Here is a 10,485-nt window from a genome sequence, read left to right on the forward strand (position 1 = left end):
GTGCTGTGTTTGTTTAATTAAAAATCAGAAGCGAATCGTGGCTCTCGGAGGAGAAACTAGATATAATCTGTCTTTTTTATTATTTTAAATCTATCTGCTTGGATTGATGACAGTCCAGTTCGGTGATGCTGTAAGTGAAGAGCAGCTATTCCACTGGCAGATCTGAAGCATGCGGACTAGCTGGGCTGAATTCCCAGTACTGTGGGACAGCAGGGCTAAATAGAATGTCAAAGTTATCCTCTTAATAACGCTAGCCTGAGTTGTGTATTTGTATTTGTCCCAATTAAAGCCAATTAAACAGCTGGAAATTACAGCGACATCTGTCTCCTCTATGGGAACACTGGATCAGGGTTCGATTTATTACACTAATATGAACATCAGGTTTCATTGTGGAGTGTTACGTGATATAGGAGTTTCTTTAGACACTCTGGGTTTGGGTGTTCCCACATGTACGCAAGACGAATATGGTGCATAAACTCATTATGGAAGCCCGTGGGAAGGCAGAGCTAAATGACAGCATTAAAAATTGCATCAGAGAGAAAGCAGTGTACGTCACAACAGTGAAAAAAAGATCTGATGCTATAGTCATTTTATTGTAATTGCATTAAAAAGAGCAACCAACACATTATTCAAAATGTCTTTTATTGTGTTCTATGACAAATTAAGTCATAGAGGTTTGGAACAACATTAAGTGTCATTTTAATTAAATTTTTGGGTAAACTTCCCTTAAGGCAATAGTTCACCCGAAACGAAAATTTGCTGAACATGTACTCACCCTCAGGCCATCCAAGATGTAAATGAGTTTGTTTCTTCATTGAAACAGATTTGGATACATTTAGCATTACATCTCTTGCTCATCAATGGATCCTCTGCAATGAATGGGTGCCGTCAGAATGTAAATTCAAACAGCTGATAAAAACATCACAATAATCCACAGGTAATGCACACCTGTCACGAATCCTGTCCATGGACTTCCGTTCAATCACCACCAGAGGTCACCCTTCCATTCCATTGACTCTCGCACTACACAAACTGTTGCACTTCACCCGGACCTCAGTTCCCATCATCTATTGCACTGATTACACACACACAGTTGATTGCACACAGCACTGATTGCACACAGCTGTAATCAATCACACATCCCCTATTTAACACTCACTCTGATCCCTTCCCTCTGCCGAGTATTGTTTAGCGAATATCATTGTTTAGCTGATAGCTACCTTACGGAGCCTGCTTAGTTTTCCTAGCCTTAGCGGAGTCTTGCTTTGTCTGTTTTCCTATGTTCTGATCTTTGCCTGTGTACCTGGATTTATCCCTCTTGTCTCGCCCTGTTGGATTCCGTTTGCCGTCGACTGACCCTCGCTAGTTTACCGGATTGCCCTTGCCTTGTCTTCTCCATACCAGTTTGCCATTGTCTGACTCATGCCTGTTTCTGACCACGCCTGTGAATAAAGTTTGCAAATGGATCCGTACGTCTCACGTCTTGTCAGCCCCGTAACAGTTGTTTTATGTTCAAGGCTTTTTTTATGCAGGCTACACTAGTCACTTTTCATAACGGTCAATATTAAGCTAAACAAGCCTGCACTGACAACGAGGATTAGAAGGAAGTATATACATATTTGGGTGGTGTAATATGCTATTATAATACAATGACATTAATCAATATATTAAGATAACCTATGTTATTAAATTACTAAAATAGCCTATGAGCAATAATTCACCACATTGCATAGGATGATGCGATGACAAATTCAAGCGCACAGCTTCACCTAATTAATTATTATTTTGTTTAGTTATATCATTTATAATTTGAATTATACAAGAAGAACACCAATAAACTTCGGGTAATCAAAAAAAAAAGGTTTTATTCATTACATCAGATCGGATTGTTCTTCTTCAGGAAACAGACTAGAATAAATAAATAATAATAAATAGCATAACACAGAAGCGAACAATAAACGATAGAAATGTCAAAATAAAAATTAAATAATTAATCAAATTTTTGAACAATTATGAGTAACAGGATAAAACGTCTAAATATGATATATTGATCGCCATCAGATGCTGAGCCGACAGGATGCTTTACTTATCTCCCCACCATCAGACTCTCCATCGCTCATGGCATATAGTGCTTCTTATACCCCTTCAGCATTCATAAATCGCCTTCTTTTACTCATTTTGTCTTTTATTTATGAAACTGATAACTGCTAATTCAGTGAGTGAAAGGCGTTGCCTAGCAATGTACTATGTTAAAACATAAGCGGCACGAAAATGACAGCGCGAACATACAGGCATTATATAGCATGTAAATTTGACCCGCGCTGGCGCTTATGGGTATAAGTGCCCCGTTTTTTGATCTGGTTTTAGCTAAACAATTTTAAACAACAGGGGATTGTAAATCACACAATTTTAGTAAAAGTCCACTGCGCGCGGTACAAGATGGCAGCGGCAACACAGACAGGAGATCAGCAGAGCTCGCGTATTTAAAGAAACAGTACGCAGAACTGCAGTATCATTTCGAGTTATCCACAAGTATGCTGAAAAATGAAATCCAACGCTTGAGTTTGAAAGTTCCTGATGTGTCAAGTCCCCCTGTGTTTTCCCAACACCAGCAGGCAGTTCCGGAAGTCACAATCCGACGTGATTTTAAGATTAACGGCCAAATAGGAGAATGGGGACAGAAAGATAAGCTGTCATACAACAACTTGATGCACCAGATTGATGCTGGAATAAATAAAGGACACAGAGAGTCTGAGATCTTTGATGCTGTGATCAGAACAATCAGTCCAGGTATGAACCTGCGTGATATGCTGGAGATTAAGACAGATTTAACCCTTTCCCAGCTGCACACAATTCTGAAAGGCCATTATAAGGAAGAAAGCTCAACCGACCTGTATCATAGACTAATAAACGTAACTCAGGAGAGCCATGAGTCACCACAAAATTTCCTCTTCCGAGCTATTGAATTAAAAGAAAGACTGTTAGCTGCTGCTCGAGAGCCGGATGGGGAAGAATCACACAGTCCAGATCTCATACAGAGGAGATTCCTACGTGCGCTGGGGACAGGCCTGTCAAATGACCACATTAAATACCAACTTAAAGCCTGCCTTGATGACCCTACAGTCACAGATGAAGTTCTCATCACAAAGATGAACGAAGCTGCAAGCCTCGAGCTGGAACGACAGCAAAAGTTCAAGAAAAATGCCCACGTCAAAGAGACTAAAGTCATTGAGATCCAGACAGAATTACATCAAAGTCAAGACAGAATGGTTCATGCTCTCGCAGGTAAAGAACAGTCCACGCACACACAAGTAAAAGCCTTGAAAACACCGCAGGTCACAGACAAGAAAGACTCCGAGCTCTACAAGGCCGTCAAACAGCTGAAGGAGGAGATTGGAGAAATGAGGAAAGTGATGACTGCTTACCATTCCACACAGCACCGAGAAAGGAAGCGGCGATGCCATAGGTGTCAGGAGCATGGTAGAGGTGACCATTGTTTTAAATGTGGGCAAAGTGAGCATCTTTCCAGAGGGTGCAGAGGACCACCTGCAGGAAGAACAGAAAGAGGGCACTCAGCTAGTAGTATGACGGTAACAGCTCACACGACACCCTACAGTCGAAACATCAAAACTTACTCCTGTGTGACAGCATCAAGCAATTGGAAGCCTGAGAAACAGCGAAGCAGAAGGAGACCTACCTACAGCTCATCAGATCAGTAAGTGCTAATCAGCTATCCACCAAACACAATGCACAGTTGCTGAATTTGATTGTAGAAAAACGTCTGGTGAACTGTTTCTTCGATGGTGTAGCCAAGCAAGCACTATGGGATACTGGCTCACAAGTCCGTCTCATGAACAAAAAGTGGAGAAAAGAATATCTCCCACACACCACGCTACGCAGCCTCGAAGAGATTCTAGGTTCTGGAAGTCTCACCGGTCGAGCAGTAAATCAAACAGTCATCCCATTTGAAAGCTGGGTCGAAGTGACATTCAAGCTAGGAACATACAAAGCCACACCGCTGGAATTGGAGGTACCTGTATTAGAATCCGGTGATGATGGAGTGGCAGAGTATTGAGTTATTGGGTACAATGTCATTAAGTATCTTCTGAACAATGGTGTCGAGCAACCTACCAGTGTAACAGCCAAAGCCATGAGTACTGATCTGTCCTGCGACTGTAAGAAAGCAGAGGTGTTATTGAACTTACTGAGAAGTCAGGATGATGGATGCAGCGATGGACTAGTGAAAACGGGAAGGTCAGTAACAAAAATTCCAGCTAAACAGGCTACAGCTGTTAAATATTGCATAAAAACGGGCCCTTTATTATCTGGCCAAGATGCCCTGTTTGGGCCAGATGAGTGCACACGGTGGCCAGACGGATTGAGGGTGGAGGAAAACATTGTCCACCTCCAGAGAGGGACTTATTCACGCATCTGCATTCCAGTGATTAACGATATTGTCCATGACATTGACCTGCCTCCATGTGCAGTTCTGGGCCATATACAGCGAGTAAAGGCCGTCTACCCAGCGGAGGTGAGACCAGTAACAGCCCAGCGAGATGTGTCCTTGAGTGTATGCCGCATCACAGCACAGAGACAGCGCTCATTAAGATAATAAATGATATTCGCTTAAATTCTGAATCTGGCAAAATATCAGTGCTGGTACTACTAGATCTCAGTGCTGCGTTTGACACTGTCGATCATAACATACTACTAGAGGGACATGGATAGTTCTGGCAAAGCAGACGATACCATGCAGAATGCTTTGTATCTTGCATCGTTCACATTTTCGGCAGATGACTGGCCATACAGGTGGCACACATATTTGCAAAGTATGTCAAAGGTAGACTGGTCCAGCTTAAATGCACAGTATTATGATCAGAGTCGTTAACAAACATGCAGATGTCTACCTCTTTTCACCTAATTTTTCTCAAGGAGACAGATCTATCTGTTTGAACAAAGTGTAACCCTTGATATTTCTATCCTGTTTTACTTCTTAGTCACACTTCTTTAAAACCTGGTACTGCCCCTTTAAGAGGTTGGGTAGTTCATGCGGGGAGAGAGTGCACAGCAATAGCGCCCAGAGTGAATGTGCATGAAGCACGGACAAAACTCATAGCGTCTGGGAGGTTGAATTTGAAACACTGTGGAAGAGAAGTGGAAGACTTATTGCTTTCCGTGACTTTTCTGAGACATTCTGACGGTTTTTTTCCCCTTGGACTGTTGTTGTTTGTGTTAGATGCAATAAACAAGCATGAGCTGAATCAATCTGCGACTTTATTTCCAGGCCTCTGCGCGAACTGCGCGTGAACCAACACAACAACGCCATTACAAGATACAGGCCGTATATGGCATTACACCGTGTAACAGTTGTTCGGTGATACATTTGGACCTGAATCATCTGAGTGGATTCCTCCGTAACAAATTCTTAATCATCTCGTCGCACTCTGTCAACTCTTCTGCTCTTCGTCATCTCGTCGCACTCTGTCAACTCTGCTCTTCGTCATCTTGTCGCACTCTGTCAACTCATCAGCTCTTCTTTCTTTCGTACTTGATTAACTGAATGGCATTCCCGGTGAAGTGGTAGGACTAAGATATATATATATATATATATTTTTTTTTTTTCCACATATTACACGGGACTGAGATATTTTTTTACATGCACTACATGGGACTGAGACAGTTTTTTTCCAAACTTGGATTTTCAAAATCAATTTCCGTGGGTTACAATTGCATTGTTGTTATCTGTTATCAAGCTCAGTTAATTGTTGGAGATTGAGTGTCATTCAATGTTCATCACTTTGTTTTAAAGTGCCAGAACAAAGAGCATTTAAATCGATTGCCTCACAAAATACATGTCTGGCTAATTTAAATTCTTGTGTGTGGCATTATTTTATTTTACTTTCTCATGATATTTCAGTTGTTCATTTACATTTTGAGAATTTGGTTTAAAAGGAAAAATACCCCCAAAGCTCCTTGAACGAACTTAGACAATTGATATTTTCAATTAGATCACAAATCCCTGAAGTAAACCCTGGGATTAAGGGGGTTACAAAAGGAAAAGCATTTTACCTCAAGTTTGCAAGCTGGGAATCTCAGAATGAAGCCAAAATACTGTGAGGACCCCGAGACTTGCATCTTGATACTCAAATACTTAGTTCTTCTATTTTAGGGTTCTAACATCACTCAGGATTATTGCAGTTATCTGAAGTCTATATCCACATTGTCGAAGACATTGTCTGACGTCACCTCTTTGACCCCTTTTCAGCCTACATCTACTACAGACAGGCTGGCAAGTCCACAGCTACAGTAAATTATTATTATTGTTATTAGACAATATAAACCAAAACCTTTCTACTTGAAATTATATAATACAATCCCAAATTTGTATCTGAAATGTAATGTCAGATTTTTTTTTTTAGTAAATATAGTTCAATCATGACAACTCTCAGAACATTTTAGCATGGTGATGAATATGACAATGTTAATGTATTTGGTCTCGGCGGAACAGATCTGCTACGCTGCTGCAGAATTGCTGCTGCTGTTGGTTATTGCTGTAGTTGTAGATTATTATTGCTGCTGCTGCAAGCAAGTACAGGAACTTGCTACTGCCAATGCATATGGCGATAAACTGCGTTGCAATGCAATCGTTTTTCAAAATGTAATTTATGTGAAAATATGAAGTCTGTAAACGCCTGTTAATACAGGCCAGAGACGTTGAAAACGGACGCACAGAGAAAAATACTGTAGATTTTTTTTTTACCCAGTCATTTAAAAATAACATTTTAGAACGACAATACCGTGAAACCGTGATATTTTTTGCTTAAGGTTATCATACCGTCAAAATCTGATACCAGCCCATGCCTAGTGAGTATTTAAGACATGCTGCTGCTGCACAAATAGCATATAAAATAACCCCGTAGCAGATCTATACAGGTGGAGCTGGGGAAGGTGGAGGGTTTCAGAGAACTCTGAAAGCGCGCTGCAGGAATCTCAAGTGAATGCTAGCCAGCCATATAAATGCAAGGCAGTAAGCTCATTGGCTGCATATGCAGCATGAACCAATCAGCTTGTGCCAAGTCATTTAACTCTCTGAATATCATCAGTTACGTTAACACCCCATCAGAATGCCCCATCTAGAGTTTCACGACTGAACTTTATATTTTTGTACAATTAACAAAAACTATATTAAACCTGTTATGTTTCCTCTAGGATGTCTCTACACGATGGGGTATGAAGCAGAAAATGATTGACATAATTTTGGGGCAACTACCTGTAATCAAGCATGTCCTGATTAATGACAGAAAACAGAAAAACACCCCCTCCAGAGACTTCAGTATGGTGTTATGTGCCTCCTGTAGTGGGGTGGGGGGTGTGTGGTAGTGTCACGGATATAATCTTTACTTCCTCATCATTAGCCTGGTTTCCATTATAGATTTGTTCAAAACAATATTTTTTAAATGTCCATAAAAAAAATCTATTGTGAAATGACGGTGTTTCCATTAACCGATGTTATGCGACTAAAATTATTTTTAGTCACGGCGATGGATGTTGGTTTACGTACATTGCAGCCACCACACTAGCCATTATTTTTAATTGAAGGAGACGTAGGTGTGTAACGGCAAAGAGTCGCTTCTGGGACTGTTCTAAAACATGCTGTGGTGCTGCTGGTGTAAACACAGGCATTGACTAGAGTGGCCGTGATCTACTCTGGTGGCTGTGTTGGAAACGTATGCAGTGTAAATAAGGGGTTATCCAAGCATTATTGGCAAGGAAAGCCCCCTATACTTGAGAGTGGCCACGTAAGAGATGATTCTTGGAGGTTATAGTACATTAAAGAATGGTCATGTGACTTTTTACGTATGCTAGGTGACCTGTAAATGCCCCCCCCCCCAAAAAAAACCTGTCTCTATTGCAGTTTTGTGAAATATTCCTTTTTCAAATTGCCTAAAAAAAAAAAAAACTCATGAGCGTAAAAACTTTTTTGCAATATATGGGAGTTTTTGTGAAATTTGAAATTGACGTGATTCCATTGGATGTATTTTCAATATGCAATTTAAATTTTTGCAATTTCAAGGGTAATGAAAAAACAGCTACAGTTACCATCACCAGCCCTATGCTCAATTTCACTGGACTGATATCTCAGCACACAATCAAGGACTACACAATAACCATGCTCAATCACTCATACACTGTCTGGTCTCAGTAATGTTTAGTTTGTTGTTAGTGTCCTTGTTACTGCCTAGATACAGACTCTTTGTCTTTATCGTTTCCCTGTATGTTCTCCTGCTGTACTCTCAATGATTCATCCCCATTGTGGATTTACCTATTGTCTATTGAAGCTCTTGACTATGGGAAAAGAAGAGAGCAAGCATGAGATAACAGTTCATACCTTGAGGTCGCATTTATTAACAGTGTGAGAATTACATGCCAGAAGGGTTTGTGTTTGTGCTCTGATGATCCTATTACGTAAAGTAAAGATGACTAGTAATTTCCTACAGCTAAATTCTGAAAAAAAAATTAATTATTGGAACAAAAACTTCTGCATGTAATAACCTAAAACACTGTCTGTAACACTTGATGGCTGCTCTGTTAATTCTTCATCATCAGTTAGGAACCTAGGTGTGCTATTTGATAGCAATCTTTCCTTTGAAAACCATGTTTCTAGCATTTGTAAAACCACATTTTTACATCTTAAAAATAAATTACGACTTATGCTCTCAATGTCAAATGCAGAAACGTTAATTCATGCATTCATGACCTCAAAGTTAGATTATTGTAATGCTTTATTGGGTGGTTGCTCTGCACGCTTAATAAACAAACTCCAGCTGGTCTAAAATGCAGCAGCTAGAGTTCTTACTAGAACCAGGAAGTATGACCATATTAGCCCTGCACTGTCACACAAAGACACGTTTTATACCGCTCAATATATATTAAGATGGTTTTATATCTATATATAACGACTAAAAACACATCTGTTCCACCTTTATTTGACCCTCTAACTCTTAACACTTTCTATTCTATTTTAATTCTACTTTATATTTATCTTTTTTTATTTAAAAAAAACAACAAAAAACAAACAAACACTAGCTTTCTATTTTTTCTATTCTATCTACTTGTTTTTCTTTGTGTATGTGTGTGTGTATAATATATATATATATATATATAGTGGGTTTTTGTTAAATGTGAGCCAAAATCATCACAATTAAAAGAACCAAAGACTTAAACTACTTCAGTCTGTGCATTGAATTTATTTAATACACGAGTTTCACAATTTGAGTTGAATTACTGAAATAAATGAACTTTTCCACGACATTCTAATTTATTGAGATGCACCTGTATACACCTTGCTACGTGTACTGCGTTAGGCTAACCGAGACTTGTCATTTGCACTTATATATTGTTGCTCTTTTGTTAGTTTTGACTGCTTTTATTGTCCTCATTTGTAAGTCGCTTTGGATAAAAGCGTCTGCTAAATGACTAAATGTAAATGTAAATATATTTGAGTTTTAATGATTTTACATGTTGTTTTAGCCATTTTAATCCTCTTGATCATTTTAATGTGTGGATGTCTTTAAATGTCTGTGGGTCTGCCTGTCATGTGATCAATCACATGACAGGAATCAGGAAGTACACCAGTGTAAAGCATGCAGCATGACAAACAAACAGGGTCATTGACCAAACACTGAACATGCTGGAGTTGTTTTATGGACTTATCATTCCAGAGCTAATTAAGATAATTTAGAGGTTTAGGTGGCGATAATGCACCTTAATGTTGGTACTATCCGCCATAAAACCGAAGAAGAAGAAGAAGAAGAAGAAGACGACGACGACGACGACTTATCATTCCAGCATCTCTCTCATCTTGGATTATCACTTTCTTTGGACTGTATTTACATCGGTGGACACTTTTACCTTGGAACTTCAACACACTAGTATTCTTAAGGACTGTTTTAGGGTATGATTCAAATGGACAATCTAACGAACTGGGGACGTAACTAGGCAACATCCTTGACACCAGTGGGGTTTTAACATTGTTTTAGCCATTTTAAACCTCTTGATCATTTTAATGTGTGGATGTCTTTAAATGTTCGTGGGTCTGCCTGTCATGTGATCAATCACATGACAGGAATCAGGTAGTACACCAGTGTAAAGCATGCAGCATGACAAACAAACAGGTGCTGCGTCTCAATGTGCCTACTTATACTACGCCCTTAAAGTATGTACTCTTTTGGTGAAGAAAAAGTACACACTTTTTTGAGTGTGTAGTAGAAGAGTACGCAAGCTTTGGGACATACTATCACGTCACACAACTGCGTCTTTAACGGACGCTTTGTCGCATAGGTACACGCACCCTGTCACTGTAAACTGGCCTGTCAATCATCTTGTCACAGTTAACATCCTCCACATTGCATTTCATTTAACTTCCTACCGTATTGGAGAGAAAAGAAGTAGCACATTGATCTGCCAGTCGCGGGTCTTTCATGC

Source organism: Sinocyclocheilus rhinocerous, unplaced genomic scaffold (genome assembly GCF_001515625.1).
Source record: "Sinocyclocheilus rhinocerous isolate Xijiao unplaced genomic scaffold, SAMN03320098_v1.1 scaffold1852, whole genome shotgun sequence".
Lineage (NCBI taxonomy): Eukaryota > Metazoa > Chordata > Actinopteri > Cypriniformes > Cyprinidae > Sinocyclocheilus > Sinocyclocheilus rhinocerous.